Below are 17,780 nucleotides of genomic sequence, written 5' to 3' on the forward strand. Positions count from 1 at the left end.
AGGATTAATTTATGTGGAAAGTGCTCGGAATACACATGCGCGTATTTTCAAATATTCACATATTCTTAAATTAGGAATTAATTGGAATATGATAGGATTTTGACGTGTCGTGTGGCGAAGTATTGTAGTATTTTTAGTAATGAGGTAGTATATTTTAAATTAGTGTGTGACATTGCCCATGTTCCCGCAAAGCTAAGGTGCGTAATATACGGCGAAAAATTTTGGGGATGGTCGTCCGGCTGGATCATAACTTGCTTATGCGATATCCAAAAATAGCTCCGTTATATAAAAAAAATAGATCCACTTTACGATTAAAGGTCGGATACACGAATATATAAATAAGCACACAAATATTAAAGGTATCCCTAACAAGGAAAACATACATTAAGGTATAATAGTGAAATGACAAGGAAAGGTATTTTTAAATATTCCCATTTACAATCAACACCTAACTCATATATTCGCTTGCACAAAATTCACGTAGAATGTAGACGGTGTATACATATCTAGCAATAAATAACATTTAATTATTTAGAAAAACATAGATATTGCAACTTAATGTTCGTTTGATTACATTAAATTTGCAAAATTCACACACAACACACATACGAGCAGCATACGATGCTACGAGTAATAACGATCATTGTATTTCATACGGTTAATGCATTTATCATGTTTATATTCGTTAACTCGTCCTGAATAGTTTAAGACAGGATAAACCTATCCGTTCAACATAACTAAATCAAATCCTAAACAACAACATATATTACAACATAAATTACACAAAATAGCACAAACAGTATTTTTAGTTTTTGTACAATATGACTCCTACAGATTTCCCTACATTTTGGTAAGACGTTAGTTGTTAGTAAAAGTAAAGGGATAGAATAGAGATGTGTAGATTTTCTTCTTGTCTGATTGTGTATATATCTATGGAGAAGAAAAAAATTAATTTGACCATGTGATCAACATGTTCAAAAGAATCTATGCATTTCCTGGTTGATAAGCAATCCGGTATTAAAAGGGATGCGCACTAAAAATATAATAAAAAAAATGCATCTTTACCATAGATTATTTTTTAACCCAAAAGCTACGTAAAATTGCAATATAGAAAGAATTTATGAAAAAAATTACAATATACAAAGGACCCACCAAACCGAGGAAACTCAGACTTCATCTCCATAGTGTGTTCAAAGTGTATATTTAGATACTCCACCAACGATCAACCACAGACCACTGTAGGGAAGCCCTCATAGAAAAACTCCCTCAGACTCAGCAGCCGTGCAAGCAGCCGCTAACAGAGGAACCCAAAAGTGTAAATAATGTGTAAGAAGAATGTTAGAGTGTGAAAGAAGAGGAAAAGAAACATTGAACTAATATCACCTAGGGAGAATTGGTGTAGGAATATGGTCGCTTACCACGGACTTAATATTTAGGCATGAAAAAACTTCTTTAATTGAGATATATGAGCCTTTCTTATAAACTTCCCATTTGTAGGATTGACGAGTCTAGCTGTGACAGGTGATGTTAAAGCATTCCACCACACAAGGTTTGGACCACAGGGGGAGCAGTTTACTGTTGATGTTCTCAGCAGCTTTACTAATTGGATTATTTCGAAACATAACCAGTCACCCTGTGAGATGTGGGTAGTTGTCCTACCAGCGTTGTATAAGCGTTCCCTAATTGACCTAGCTTTTTTTAAGTTTGAGAGTGCATTGTCCCAACGCTGTTGCATTGTTTGTAGCGGTTCTTGCGCCAGTAATGAATCGAGATTCCATGCCAATTCGAGTGGATGCTGTATTTCCCGGCCTAGAAATACGCTAGCTGGAGTTGCTTTAGTGCTTTCATGTGATGCTGAGTTAAAAGCTACCTGCAGCCAGTGAATGTTCTCATCCCAAGTCTTGTGGTTATGTCCGTGAAAAAATTCGTAGTGCCACCTTAAGATTTTTATTAACCCGCTCAGCATGACTAGGATTCGGGTAGTAAGCAGAAGTGTAAATATGTTGGATACCGTAAGTCATACACATGTCTGCCATATGTCTAGATTTAAACTGGGATACGTTATCTGAAACTAAAAATTTTGGGAACCCAAAAAGAGAAAAAAACGTTTTTAGACAAAATATCCACTGTAGTTTTTGCTGTAGCATTTCTAGCTGGTAACAGAATAACAAACTTGGAGAACGCATCAACTACCGTCAACAGATATTGGTTTGCCTTTGTTTGATCTAGGAAGTTTTACCAATGTGATCTATGAATATCTTTTCAAAAAGGTCTTTGTAACTACTTCCGATGCAAGTTTACCCACTCTAGAGTTTTGAGCCTGCTTGGAACGTTGACAAATTTGACATGATCTTACTCGGTCTGCTATTATTGTATCAAGTTTTTGGGCCCAAAAATATTTTAAGAATACGCTTTTGTGTCTTTTTAATGCCCAAGTGAGCTGCAGTTGGGGACTCATGATAATATTTAATAACCATATCGATGAGTTTGTAAGGTAATACCACTCTAGGTGTATGTCTGTCCGATATTTTGTACATCAACACTCCCTGACTAAGTTGATAGTTAGTGGGCCTATTACTCGACTTTATAATCTTTAAGAGATCAGGGTCTTCACGTTGATGAGTACCAATATCTTTAAACATTTCTGGGAATCCTGCCAAGAGTTGCCACTTGTGGTAAGGTGGATGGCTTTTCCGATGAATTATTTGCGTGCACTTCAGTTGGTTCACTGTTTTCGAACAGGCGCGATAAACAATCAGCAACTACATTATCCGATCCTTTGATATGTTGTACTTGAAATTTAAACGAATTTATAAATGTAATCCAGCGAGAATTTTTTCCAACTTGACGTGGGTGGTTTAAAAGCCAGGATAATGCCGAGCAATCCGTCTGCAAAAGGAATTCCCTATGTTCAAGATACTGTTGGAATTTGGAAAAGGCAAAGACAACAGCCAGGCATTCAAGTTGAAGAGTGTCATAATTTTGCTCATGCTTGTTTAGTGGTCGCAAAGCAAAATGCCACTGGCATCAAGTTGCCATTATATTCTTGGCTGAGTGAAACACCTAAGGCGGAGGTTGATGCATCGGTTTGTAAAACAAAAGATCGATTAAAATCCGGCATTTTCAAAACTGCATTTGATGTCAAGGCTGTTTTTAAAGTTTCGAATGCGGATTGTTGTTCAAGCCCCCAGGTAAATTTTACGCCTTTCTTCTTTAGACTATTAAGTGGTTGCGCTATTTTTGCAAATGATTTAATGAATTTAGAATAAAAGGCTGTCATACCCAAGAATCTATTTAGCTGTTTCAAGTTTTTAGGAGCGGGGAACTCAACTATTGGCTTGCACCTATCCGTGTGAATCGTCACGGTATGATTGGCAAATGTGTGACCTAAAAATTGGATGTGATTTGCTGCCAGGGTCATTTTATCTGGATTGATGGTTAATCCTGCCTGCTTTAGCCGATTTATGACTTCTCGGAGATGGCACAAGTGCTGATCAAAAGTACCGTTTGTGTATATGCACAAATCATCGAAAAAATTGAAACACATATTTGTATTTTATATCTCCAAAAATTTGATCAATTTAAACGTGTTAGGACTTGAGAGCCGGTTGCAAGACCGAAAGGCAGAAAATTGTACTCAAATTGCCCGAAAGATAGAACAAAAAGCTGTATATTTCTTTGAGTTCTCTTGTAAAGGGACCTGTAAATATGCCTGATTTAAATCCACCAAACTAAAGAAAGTAGCTTGCCCTAAGTGCTGGAAAGCAGATTCTATAGTTGGCATGGGAGTTGCCTCAAGATCTATTAATGAGTTAAGCTGTCTATAGTTAATTACCATGCGCGTTTTTCCGCCTTTCTTTGGTACTAAAAAATGCTGGCGACGCATAGGGAGACATTGATGGTCTAATCACTCCGTTGGCCAATAAATGATCCACATGTTCCTTGATTGCCTCCATTTTAGGTGGAGCAAAACTGATAGGGCCTATTTCTAACGATTGTATCAGAATTTAATTTGATTTGATATTCGACCAAATTTGTACGGCCTAATTTAGTAGTAATTGTTTCTGGAAATTCATTTACTAGTCTTAACAGTTGGTCCGCTTGATCAGATGAGAGGTTTTCCCCTAACTTAATTGGACATATTGTTGTACTTGGTAATTTCAGCTGATTGAGCGAGATACATGACCGAAGGAGTGCCATATGGAAAAGTTAATGTTTTATTTGCCATATTAATGATCACCCTAGTTTTAGTTAGAAAGTCACAGCCCAGAATAATTGGCATTGGTAATTCTGAGGCGACAAGAAAAGGAAAATCCCAAGACAAGTTTGAAATTTTGAAGTGTAATATAACCTTTAAATTAAATATTATATTTTGTCCCGAGGCTGAAATGGCTGACTCATGTATGGTTGAAACAGATTTTATCACCCTTGGTATATTCTTTAAATTCTGAAAACAGGCATTCGATATAATGGAGAATGAAGAACCCGAATCTACCAAAGAATTAATGATTAACTTGCGAAAAGTCAAAGGAACTGTACAAAACTGAAACTCCCCGGAAAGAAGGAGCTTGAGCCGACTTGGTGAAAGGTGTCTTCACTGCTGGCTTCATTTTATCAAAACGGGCGGTTAAAGTTAGAAGAGGGGAGTCTCCGCCCATTAGAACCCTCTTTTGTAGTTTAAAAACCCACGTTGAGATTGATTTCTGGAGAATTGATTATATAGTTGATTCCTATTGTTTGTATTCATATTTTGAAAAGGAGGTCTATGTTGAGTAAATTGTCCCGATTGACTGCGGCGGTTATGAAAACTATTTTGCTGATCTTGTATGGGATATCGATTATAAGTTACATTGCCTCTCCCTATTTGTCTATAAGATTGGTTTAGTTGACGTCCACCATGGACCTGTGGTCCAGTTTGTTGATAATACTCTGGTGAATTTAAATCTTGTGTGAACCGGTTTTCCGTATTTTGAATTACTTGTAATCGGGGGGCTAAGCTCAACAATTCAGAAATGGTGGCTGGAGCCGGAAAACCCGCTAATCGAGCTCTGGTTTGAGGGTTAATTCCTGTAATGACAATTTCAAGCATCTCCTGGGGTGAAATAGCCGGTATAAGCAATTCTGCTAACGGTCTGATATCATTGATAAAACTAACCAGTGTTTCATTTGGTTTCTGGGTTCTATATATAAGTTCGACCGTGGCCTGTTGACGAGCTCTAGTAGGCAGAAAAAGTATCGAGTACGGTGGTAATTAGACTTTCCCGGATTCTGTTTTGATGAAATAGCTTGTAGCCAGATATTTCTTAATTGACCTGTAGTTTTAGGTAAAAATTGCTAATATGACGCTGTCTGGATTAGCTAAATTTAGCATCAAAATTTCCCTAAAATTTATAACAAAATCGAGTAGTTTTCTAATAACTATTCCATCAAGCGATGGTAAAGCTGTAATTAAATCAGTTAACACAGAGGGGAACATTGCGCGTGATGTCGAGGGTGACGGTGAAGTCCCCTGCATCTGCGACAAGGCTGACGCAATTTGGTTTTCCCACAGCGGTTGCCGTTGTGTGTGGGACTATTTGCATCCAATCGGTTACGGGACTCTGAATGTCTGTGGTTGTATGGCTAGTAGACGACTCTGTTGGATTAAGAACAGTTGCTTGACAGTTGGCTCCACTGATACGCTCTTTTAGTAGAACACGATTGTTCTCTAATTTAGGTGCTGGAGTTATTCCCCAACATAAGCACTGTTCTTTAGCCTGAGATGCATTTAGTAGATTTACCCAAGCCAGTCCTTTAGGGCGTTTTTCCCATTCATACGGTGGATCAGTGACACTAACGTCTTCTTTGAGGATATCTTCGCACTCTAACATCTTATTTATGCTTGACTCAATATAAATAAAATTATATCAATTACTAAATTATATCAATACTAATATCACAATACTATTTATTATGTAAAGATGGAGGGGTATTCAGTACCATTGTAACCATAAGGGGGTTTTACCAATTAATATTGTTGTATGTTTCACTTTTACTATATATTTGTTATTAATTAATTACTGCAATAATTGAGTGCTTCATTTGATAGTTCAATTTTATTATAGTGGCCAATTATTTTAAGCGTAATATTCAATTGGACAGATAAAAAATTATTATATTTAGTAATATTATTACTTAAGGCTTATATATGCATCATATTTTATCTTATGGATACCCTTTTATTACTTACTGGCATTAAAGTATTTTTTTACAGAAAACATAACAACAGTCTGTATATTAAACCTATGAAACATTTAATTCAGTTTTAAAATAACAAGTCTATATTCTATTTTAGCTGGTTTTAATAACTGGTTTCAAGAGTTTTTTTTTAATATATCTTTCAATAACATTGTTAAAAGTAGAAACCCTTCATTGTTAAAATGTACGCTGTCTAGTCTGTCCGAATGTGGGTAAAATTTATGGAATAACTTTCGATTATAAATGACCGTGGGAGTAGGAACAATAATGTTGTTTACCGACTTCAATGAAGATAAAAACTAGTTGAAGGCATTTAATTTATTAACTGTGTGATTGCACCGTTGAATACGAGGATAAACCGGAAGCTGAGAGATTAGAATGTGTAAATTTTGGACATAGTCGTCGAATGCATTTCAATAGAGCTACAAATTGTTGCTTTAAAATGTCAACAGGCGTGGCGTTCAGAATATCATTTGTGCCGATCAGCAGGAATAGAGGGTAATCAGAATTTAAAAAAGGTCGCTGTGATTTGATTTTATCTTTTAAATCACATACTTTAAGTCCTGAAAAACTAAAATTTGTCTCAACCTTTAATTGTGAACTTTTGAACTTACTTAAATAGAAAAAATAACGTCGGGCTAGTGAGTCACCCATTAATTGAATTACGTGAGAATTATTCATTTAATTTATGTATGAGCGAGGCGTAGGGCTTTCTAAAAATAGGAGGCAAGAAATATATTAAATTGCATGAGTTATACCGAGTCTAAAATATATTAATTTTAGCTAAAGACAAATCTCTATAACGGGTGCGAATAAGCCATTGTTTAAATCAAACCATTAATTACCAACAGTATGCATATATATAAGAGATATTTCAAACACGCAAATAAACAGGAAAATCTATAATGTTTAATTTTTAATTTTCATTAACTGTTGTATCATAACTTTACCCGACTTATCGTATAAGTTAATTACTTTTTTTAACCCAGTGAAAAAAATATCCAAAGTTTCAATATCTACAGATTACAATAAATAAGAACAATAATTATTTAAGTATGTACTAATTAACATGTTACAATTTAAATTCAATAATTCAATTGATTTCAATACTTTAAATAACTCTCAAACACAACTTCCACTTTCTCAAGTGTTTCCTGTCCGAGATTTTCTCACGATAATATGAAAGACCAAAGTTTGAAATGAGCGTACTAAATAAATTAAGTAAACTCAAAGCATGTTGTAAAATCCCAGCAGAAGGCAAACAATAGGGCCAACTTCCGGTACTGATAATAAAGCGATAAGATTATATTTATTTCCAGCAACTATACTACCGCACCATCAGTTAACTTACCTTTTTAAATCTTGGTTAAGAGGATATAAATAATGTAAGCTTTATTGATATTATAGAGAGACGTAATATATAATTTGTACTTACTAATATTGTAGCATGTTGTAGCTCTGAAAATAACATACTAAATTGCAGACATTTATGAAACATTGGGATAACAGACAAAAATATATGGTATTCAACAGTATAATACAACTTCACCCAACTTTAACTGACTACACCCTATCCTGGAACCAAAATATCATATGAACTCATTTTGCTAGTGGTCTTAAAATTATATCGAATGAATAAAAGTTATAATTTTGATCAATATTAATCTAAAATAAAGTTTTATTGGCCTAATAGATACGATTAAATATATTTCAATGAGAGCTATAATTTTGAATGTTTTCAATCAACAGAATAGTATGAAAATACAATATTGTGGCTTGATATTGCCGTTAAAACATACCTCCCAATTTATTTGTGAAATTACTCCTGTAAATGGTATTTACTGTTATAATCATTAAAGATCGATTTTGTAAACACGGAAACTCTAAAATAATCTAGTATGGTTTGAATTAAAGAGACCTTATTGACTGCTAATGTAATAAACGTATCATCAATGTATAAATTAATAAATAGTAATAAATGTATCACTAATTAATTAGTAAAACTAGAAAACCAGCCATCTAGTATCCAATATCTATTATAATAAGATGATGATTACTGTTGTAATAAGATTAAATTATATAAAATTTAGTGTTTTTTCAAAGCTTGCTTGAATAAAACACAACGTGTAGTGGATATGGGAAAGAAATAAATTTGTGAAAGTGAGCATTTACTGGTTTGAAAGTATCCTGACATTTACTTATTTTTTGTACATTTTATGTAATTTTATGCATTTTTTTGTATTTTTATAGGTTTTTTTTGGGGTACTTGAAATAAATTTAGCTCAATCCAGTTGTATTCGTTTATATAGCTCTATGCAAACTTTCACAACAATCGCAACTCTGTATTCTTATAGACTAGCAGTACTGTCTGTATATGTACTTATTCAAGCATAGCTGTTGGAATTGAAATTTTGATTTAATTTGAAAATATGCCATTTGAACAATTGTTTTACATTAATTACATATGTGACTATTAGAAGTATTACCAAATATAAACGAATTTAAGTGTTGATATTTAATATTTCATATGTTTGCAAAATAAAAGTTTATTAGTACCAATGTAAACAAAAATAAATTTTGAAATGTAATTACTTTTGTTATGATGCCAATTCCCCATTTTTATTAGTTATATACTCGTATATGTGTCTATTAAAATATGGCCGAAAACTTTCCAAAATAAATCATTCATAATTAATATGTTTGTAATGCAAAATGAAACCAATTCTCCATTGTCGGCGTGGTGTCGGCAGCGTTGGAAACTAATTATATCGATTATTGTAGTATAATCAAAGTAATGAAATACATAAAGATCGTAAGTATGGCTAAATAATTTAATTGCTGGCAGGAGATAATTGTTAAACACTAACAACACGGCAATTTAAAAGGCAAACTAATTAATGCTTCGCGATAATAATAATCTGTTGATAATAAAATATTCCTTAAAATAAAATAGATTGACATTACCTTGTTTAGTAATAAGTGTAGAACATATTCAATTTAGAAAAGTTATATAATGGCGAATGATTTGTTTTAGGTTCTATTAAAAAAAAATTTATTTAAGATTTGGAAATGAAGTATTAAGAATTTAGTTAACCAAGGATTTTGAAAACAGATGTAAAATAATTTGATTCAATAAAATTTATAGTTTTCGCTCTGCTACCAATTGTGACGATTAGGATGGATTTTTTTGGAAGCAACGTGTCACCGCGCAGGACTATGCTTGTACCCGCCTGCACGATGAAGACCGTGGAGCGACCATAATCCTAATTACACAATATTCTCCTGCCAGCTTTGATAAGAATTTTAAGTTGTAATTTAAGCACAAAACAGTAAAAGTAAATCGTTAAAACAATTTAATAACGCCAAAGATAATTTACACTTACCGACACCAATTTACACATACCGACACGCCGACCTCCCATCACGACCAAAACCCGTCCCAACATACTAACAATTTATAATTTACAATGACCCCGGCTATAATTTTCCGGCACCTAACCCCCCCCCTGATTATTAAATCAATCCATAGTGTGACACAATTCTTAAAATAAATAATAAAAATAAGACTTGCGACAGGTAATATTTCCGTCACCGCCACTCTCCGACCAGACGTCCTCACTGGTCCCTGACTCAATCTAGACTCCCCGTTATCAGACCACCGGTCCTCCATCCGCACGCGGCTTATCAGTAAGACCGGTTCTAATCGTTGATTCGGCGGTCTGGTAAATGTGGTGGGCAATCACCACAGAACTGTATCCTCCCCAACTCTCCGTCCTCTAACGTTGTGTAGCTTCAGTCCGAACATTAAACCTACATTCCATTCACGGACTGGTTATTTACTCTACAGCGGACTGTAACCCATCCAACTCCTTGTTCTCTGACGTTGTCTAACCTCAGTCCAAACCTTAAACCTACAATCCATTCACGGACTTCTTGTTTACTGTACAGCGGACTGTATCCTTCCAACTCCTTGTCCTCTGATGTTGTCTAACCTCAGTCCGAACATTAAACCTACATTCCATTCACGGACTGGTTATTTACTCTACAGCGGACTGTACCCATCCAACTCCTTGTTCTCTGACGTTGTCTAACCTCAGTCCAAACCTTAAACCTACAATCCATTCACGGACTTCTTGTTTACTGTACAGCGGACTGTATCCTTCCAACTCCTTGTCCTCTGATGTTGTCTAACCTCAGTCCGAACCTTAAACCTACAATCCATTCACGGACTAGTTGTTTACTCTACAGCGAACTGTATCCTCCCCAACTCTCCGTCCTCTAACGTTGTGTAACCTCAGTCCGAACATTAAACCTACATTCCATTCACGGACTGGTTATTTACTCTACAGCGGACTGTACCCATCCAACTCCTTGTTCTCTGACGTTGTCTAACCTCAGTCCAAATCTTAAACCTACATTCCATTCACGGACTTCTTGTTTACTGTACAGCGGGACTGTTTCCTTCCAACTCCTTGTCCTCTGATGTAGTCTAACCTCAGTCCGAACCTTAAACCTACAATACAGTCACGTACTGGTTGTTTACTCTACAGCGGACTGTACCCTTCGAACTTCTTGTCCTCTGACGTTGTCTAACCCGAGTCCGAACCTTAAACCTACAATCCATTCACGGACTGATTGTTTACTCTACAGCGGATTGTATCCTTCCAAAATCTCCGTCGTCTGACGTTGTCTAACCTCAGTCCGAACCTTAAACCTACAATCCATTAACGGACTGGTTGTTTACTCTACAGCGGACTGTACTCTTCCAACTCCTTGTTCTCTGACGTTGTCTAGCCTCAGTCCGAACCTTAAACCTACAATCATTCACGGACTGTTTGTTTACTCTACAGCGGACTGTACCCTTCGAACTTCTTGTCCTCTGACGTTGTCTAACCCGAGTCCGAACCTTAAACCTACACGGACTGATTGTTTACTCTACAGCGGATTGTATCCTTCCAACTCTCCGTCGTCTGACGTTGTCTAACCTCAGTCCGAACCTTAAACCTACAATCCATTAACGGACCGGTTGTTTACTCTACAGCGGACTGTACCCTCCCAACTCTCCGTCCTCTGACGTTGTCTAAACTCAGTCCGAACCTTAACCCTTTGATGTCAGCCGGGACAGTGTCTCTCTCACTCGTGATGAGTGGCCGAGTTGGCGCGCGGGACATCGTCTGGCCCGGCATACTTGGGTGGCTGAGTAGAGAGCGGGACACCTGCTGTCCCGCGCTGTAGTGCTTTTTTCTTTATTTTGCATTACCTAAACGAAGTAACCTTTCCATGTCAAATGTTTTTTTGTTTGTTTCTTAAAAGGTTTCATGAAACGTTCATTTTTTTGATACCACGGTATTGAACAGCTGTATTCTCTACAAACCTGAAAATGGAACAAAGAAGCCTCTTAGTAACTTTCGACTAAAGCTTCTCCAAGGGCTTATTCTTCGTTTTGTCCCACTGACCGAATTGTTCATAGTCCTACCATACGAGAAACCACCAGGCTTTCTGCTAGAAATAGTAATCACTGGACAATACAATCGAACTCTAGACGACGCAGTGTAGTGTGCCGCAAAGCCGGAAGAGGGAAGAGATCCACTATATACTGCAGTGGTTGTGACGTAGGATTGTGTTTGGATCCTTGCTTTTACAGGTATCACACAATTCTACATTATTAAAAGGACTTATTAAAATCATACTCAAAACTATTTAGATATGTGTAAATAACTTTAATTTACTGAACTCTACTCAAAACAATTTGTAACCATAAAAAACGTATTGGTGTATTCTTATCCCAAAGAAAATGTTTCTTTTCTAATTAAAATCTAACATAAGCTGTATACTGATATTAAAAGTATATCTATGATAAGTATTTGAAAACAGCTTCATTATAGCTGTTTTTGCCACAAAAAACGCTTAAAATGTTATGAGAAAAGGTTTTTCAATCTAAATTAATGTAAAACAAAAATATTAATTATCGGAAAATTCGTAAGATTAACATAAACATAATTTAGTTTTACAAAATAAAAACTTTACTTTGAACCAATTGAATAAAAAATAAGAAAGTTAATGGCAAATAACTAGAACGATGCGCGGGACGTGAGATTTGAGTGAAATCAATCTATGGTGAAATCCAGGCCAGCAAAGGCAGGCAGGTCTCGCGCACACCGCCACTCAGGCACAGTGCACGCCAAATAGCGCCGGCGTCAAAGGGTTAAACCAACAATCCACATTCACGGACTGGTTGTTTACTCTACAGCGGACTGTATCCTCCAAATTTAATAAAATTACGGTCTAAGGATAATAATTTATTTTCTTTTAAATAGCAATGATTTTACTAAATCTTTTGTAATTGGAAATTAAAAACACTGTATTAAAATTTTTTCAGAAAATGTTTGTAAAAAAAAATTAATTTACTATGTTTAAATCTACATCATTAATATTTCATATAAATACTGTAAGTGAAAGTAGGGATTGGGCAAAGGAACAAAACTAACTACTAACAAGCTAAAACATTACTGTTAAATTTTAAAGCTAATTTAGGAACTGACAGGGTTTAATAAAACACAATAAATAAATTTAAGTTTATGTGTCATCATGAACATACCTTAACCTACGTTAGGTTTATTACGTTTAGGTTCACATAGTAGAACCGAAACCGCGAAAAATTAAAAAAAGATTTATAACAGTGCCTTTAACCTTTTATAAAGATGTCGCAGAGAAGAAGTATTCTTATTATCTGTGTAGCAGTATAAAACGATTTTCAAATATAAACATTATTATTAATTAAATGCCTGGAAACAATCGTAATAGACAATAGCCAAATTTAGTGATTACATACAAGTTTGATTTACAAAAAATAGTACATATATCAGTATGGCCTGTTAGTATCTAGCGTCAACTCCAGACATCACAAACGGTGACCGCAGGTCTCACATGTGTCAACTGTGGAATTTCACGAGATGAAAGTAATTTGTAATACATATCAGTATTCCATGTTTAGGATCTAGCGTCAACTCCAGACATCACAAACGGTAACCGCAGGTCTCACATGTGTCAACTGTGGAATTTTACGTAATGAAAGTAATTTGTAATACATATCAGTATTCCATGTTAGGATCTAGCGTCAACTCCAGACATCACAAACGGTAACCGCAGGTCTCACATGTGTCAACTGTGGAATTTCATGTGATGAAAATAATTTGTAATACATATCAGTATTCCATGTTAGGATCTAGCGTCAACTCCAGACATCACAAACGGTAACCGCAGGTCTCACATGTGTCAACTATGGCATTTCACGTGTTTACTGTAATTTGTAATACATATCAGTATTCCATGTTAGGATCTAGCGTCAACTCCAGACATCACAAACGGTAACCGCAGGTCTCACATGTGTCAACTATGGCATTTCACGTGTTTACTGTAATTTGTAATACATATCAGTATGGCATGTTAGGATCTAGAGTCAACTCCTGACATCAGAAACGGTAACCGCAGGTGGCACATGTGTCAACTATGGCATTTCACGTGTTTACTGTAATTTGTAATACATATCAGTATGGCATGTTAGTATCTAGAGTCAACTCCTGACATCAGAAACGGTATCCGCAGGTGGCACATGTGTCAACTGTGGAATTTCACGTGATGAAAGTAATTTGTAATACATATCAGTATGGCATGTTAGTATCTAGAGTCAACTCCTGACATCAGAAAACAGTAACCGCAGGTGGCACATGTGTCAACTATGGCATTTCACGTGTTTACTGTAATTTGTAATAAATATCAGTATGGCATGTTAGTATCTAGAGTCAACTCCTGACATCAGAAACGGTAACCGCAGGTGGCACATGTGTCAACTATGGCATTTCACGTGTTTACTGTAATTTGTAATACATATAAATATGGCATGTTAGGATCTAGAGTCAACTCCTGACATCAGAAATGGTAACCGCAGGTGGCACATGTGTCAACTATGGCATTTCACGTGTTTACTGTAATTTGTAATACATATCAGTATGGCATGTTAGTATCTAGAGTCAACTCCTGACATCAGAAACGGTGACCGCAGGTGGCACATGTGTCAACTATGGCATTTCACGTGATGAAAGTAATTTGTAATACATATCAGTATGGCATGTTAGTATCTAGAGTCAACTCCTGACATCAGAAACGAACGGTAACCGCAGGTGGCACATGTGTCAACTATGGCATTTCACGTGTTTACTGTAATTTGTAATACATACCAGTATGGCATGTTAGTATCTAGAGTCAACTCCTGACATCAGAAACGGTAACCGCAGGTGGCACATGTGTCAACTATGGCATTTCACGTGTTTACTGTAATTTGTAATACATATCAGTATGGCATGTTAGTATCTAGAGTCAACTCCTGACATCAGAAACGGTGACCGCAGGTGGCACATGTGTCAACTATGGCATTTCACGTGATGAAAGTAATTTGTAATACATATCAGTATGGCATGTTAGTATCTAGAGTCAACTCCTGACATCAGAAAAGGTAACCGCAGGTGGCACATGTGTCAACTATGGCATTTCACGTGTTTACTGTAATTTGTAATACATATCAGTATGGCATGTTAGTATCTAGAGTCAACTCCTGACATCAGAAACGGTAACCGCAGGTGGCACATGTGTCAACTATGGCATTTCACGTGTTTACTGTAATTTGTAATACATATCATATGGCATGTTAGGATCTAGCGTCAACTCCAGACATCAGAAACGGTAACCGCAGGTGGCACATGTGTCAACTGTGGAATTTCACGTGATGAAAGTAATTTGTAATACATATCAGTATTCCATGTTAGGATCTAGCGTCAACTGTCAACTCCAGACATCACAAACGGTAACCTCAGGTGGCACATGTGTCAACTATGGCACTTCACGTGTTTACTGTAATTTGTAATACATATCAGTATGGCATGTTATTATCTAGAGTCAACTCCTGACATCAGAAACGGTAACCGCAGGTGGCACATGTGTCAACTATGGCATTTCACGTGTTTACTGTAATTTGTAATACATATCAGTATGGCATGTTAGTATCTAGAGTCAACTCCTGACATCAGAAACGGTAACCGCAGGTGGCACATGTGTCAACTATGGCATTTCACGTGTTTACTGTAATTTGTAATACATATCAGTATGGCATGTTAGGATCTAGAGTCAACTCCTGACATCAGAAACGGTAACCGCAGGTGGCACATGTGTCAACTATGGCATTTCACGTGTTTACTGTAATTTGTAATACATATCAGTATGGCATGTTAGTATCTAGAGTCAACTCCTGACATCAGAAACGGTATCCGCAGGTGGCACATGTGTCAACTGTGGAATTTCACGTGATGAAAGTAATTTGTAATACATATCAGTATGGCATGTTATTATCTAGAGTCAACTCCTGACATCAGAAACGGTAACCGCAGGTGGCACATGTGTCAACTATAGCATTTCACGTGTTTACTGTAATTTGTAATACATATCAGTATGGCATGTTAGTATCTAGAGTCAACTCCTGACATCAGAAACGGTAACCGCAGGTTGCACATGTGACAACTATGGCATTTCACGTGTTTACTGTAATTTGTAATACATATCAGTATGGCATGTTAGGATCTAGAGTCAACTCCTGACATCAGAAACGGTAACCGCAGGTGGCACATGTGTCAACTATGGCATTTCACGTGTTTACTGTAATTTGTAATACATTTCAGTATGGCATGTTAGTATCTAGAGTCAACTCCTGACATCAGAAACGGTAACCGCAGGCGGCACATGTGTCAACTATGGCATTTCACGTGTTTACTGTAATTTGTAATACATATCAGTATGGCATGTTAGTATCTAGAGTCAACTCCTGACATCAGAAACGGTAACCGCAGGTGGCACATGTGTCAACTATGGCATTTCACGTGTTTACTGTAATTTATAATACATATCAGTATGGCATGTTAGGATCTAGAGTCAACTCCTGACATCAGAAACGGTAACAGCAGGTTTCACTTGTGTCAACTATGGCATTTCACGTGTTTACTGTAATTTGTAATACATATCAGTATGGCATGTTAGTATCTAGAGTCAACTCCTGACATCAGAAACGGTAACCGCAGGTGGCACATGTGTCAACTGTGGAATTTCACGTGATGAAAGTAATTTGTAATACATATCAGTATGGCATGTTAGTATCTAGAGTCAACTCCTGACATTAGAAACGGTAACCACAGGTGTCACATGTGTCAACTGTGGAATTTCACGTGATGAAAGTAATTTGTAATACATATCAGTATGGCATGTTAGTATCTAGCGTCAACTCCAGACATCACAAATGGTAACCGCAGGTGGCACATGTGTCAACTGTGGAATTTCACGTGATGAAAGTAATTTGTAATACATATCAGTATGGCATGTTAGTATCTAGCGTCAACTCCAGACATCACAAATGGTAACCGCAGGTGTCACATATGTCAACTGTGGCATTTAATGTGATGACAGTAATCTGAAGTCAGCAACATTCTCATGTCATGTTTAAATTAACTGTAGGTTTTTAATTAGTTCAATTTACTTTTCAATTCATTCCTTGATACTAGTAAAAATTAATACATGATACTACAGTTACCAACATACAAATTTATTTCCGTGGCAAATCACTGGAATAGTAAAAAGCGATGAACAGTGTGTTTTTGTATAACATACAAGTTTATATGCATAGTTTTTTTTTGTGCCGTGGCCATCACATAATGTTTATTTCATAATATATGTCGCTCGATCTATTTTAATTGCTACCAATCGGTATCACTAGTAAAATGGTCAAAGCCAACCTTATGGAACGGTTGTATACTTGGAGGGACAAGAGATGCGAGATCTTTAATCTTATTCTAACTTTTCGAACTATTGCAAGTGAATAAATAACACAAGATATTATAGAAATGATCGGTATCGTCTATATAACTAGTCCATTTCATATTCTATATTGCTCCTGTTGTGTGTAAGATTATATCGTAAGCTGTATGTACATGTAAATATCTTATACCAAAACTTTTGTCCACAGGATTGCTATGTGCACGACGAGGATGGACTTTTGTCAAGATTATAAACTTTAGTAATGAAACTACAACATATTTCTCCATCATTAAAAAAAAAAACGCCCGCAATATAAATACCAAGCGCTAAATTGGGTATTTTACATTCCCATAAATGAGGTTTTATGAGTGAAGGCTTGGACTTAACACTGTAAGACATACGTAATTAATTAGTATAACAAAAATTCATAGAATCAATGTACAGGATAGTTGCTGGAAAGGAAGTCCTTGTATGAAAGTTCGAGACAAACATCCTCCGGATGTAAGTGGATACGCACATCCGCCCAGACACCGATGATGAACAAACAGGAAATGCTTGTTTAAGCAGCGGAAATGCTTATTTCTAAAAATCACGCGATGATGTAAGGGAAAACCATGCTGATATGAAAAATTGGTACTCACCAATTATGATGGAGAGATTTAGCAGAGGCGTGGTCATGAGATGGCGGG

This window comes from Homalodisca vitripennis, chromosome 7 (genome assembly GCF_021130785.1).
Source record: "Homalodisca vitripennis isolate AUS2020 chromosome 7, UT_GWSS_2.1, whole genome shotgun sequence".
Lineage (NCBI taxonomy): Eukaryota > Metazoa > Arthropoda > Insecta > Hemiptera > Cicadellidae > Homalodisca > Homalodisca vitripennis.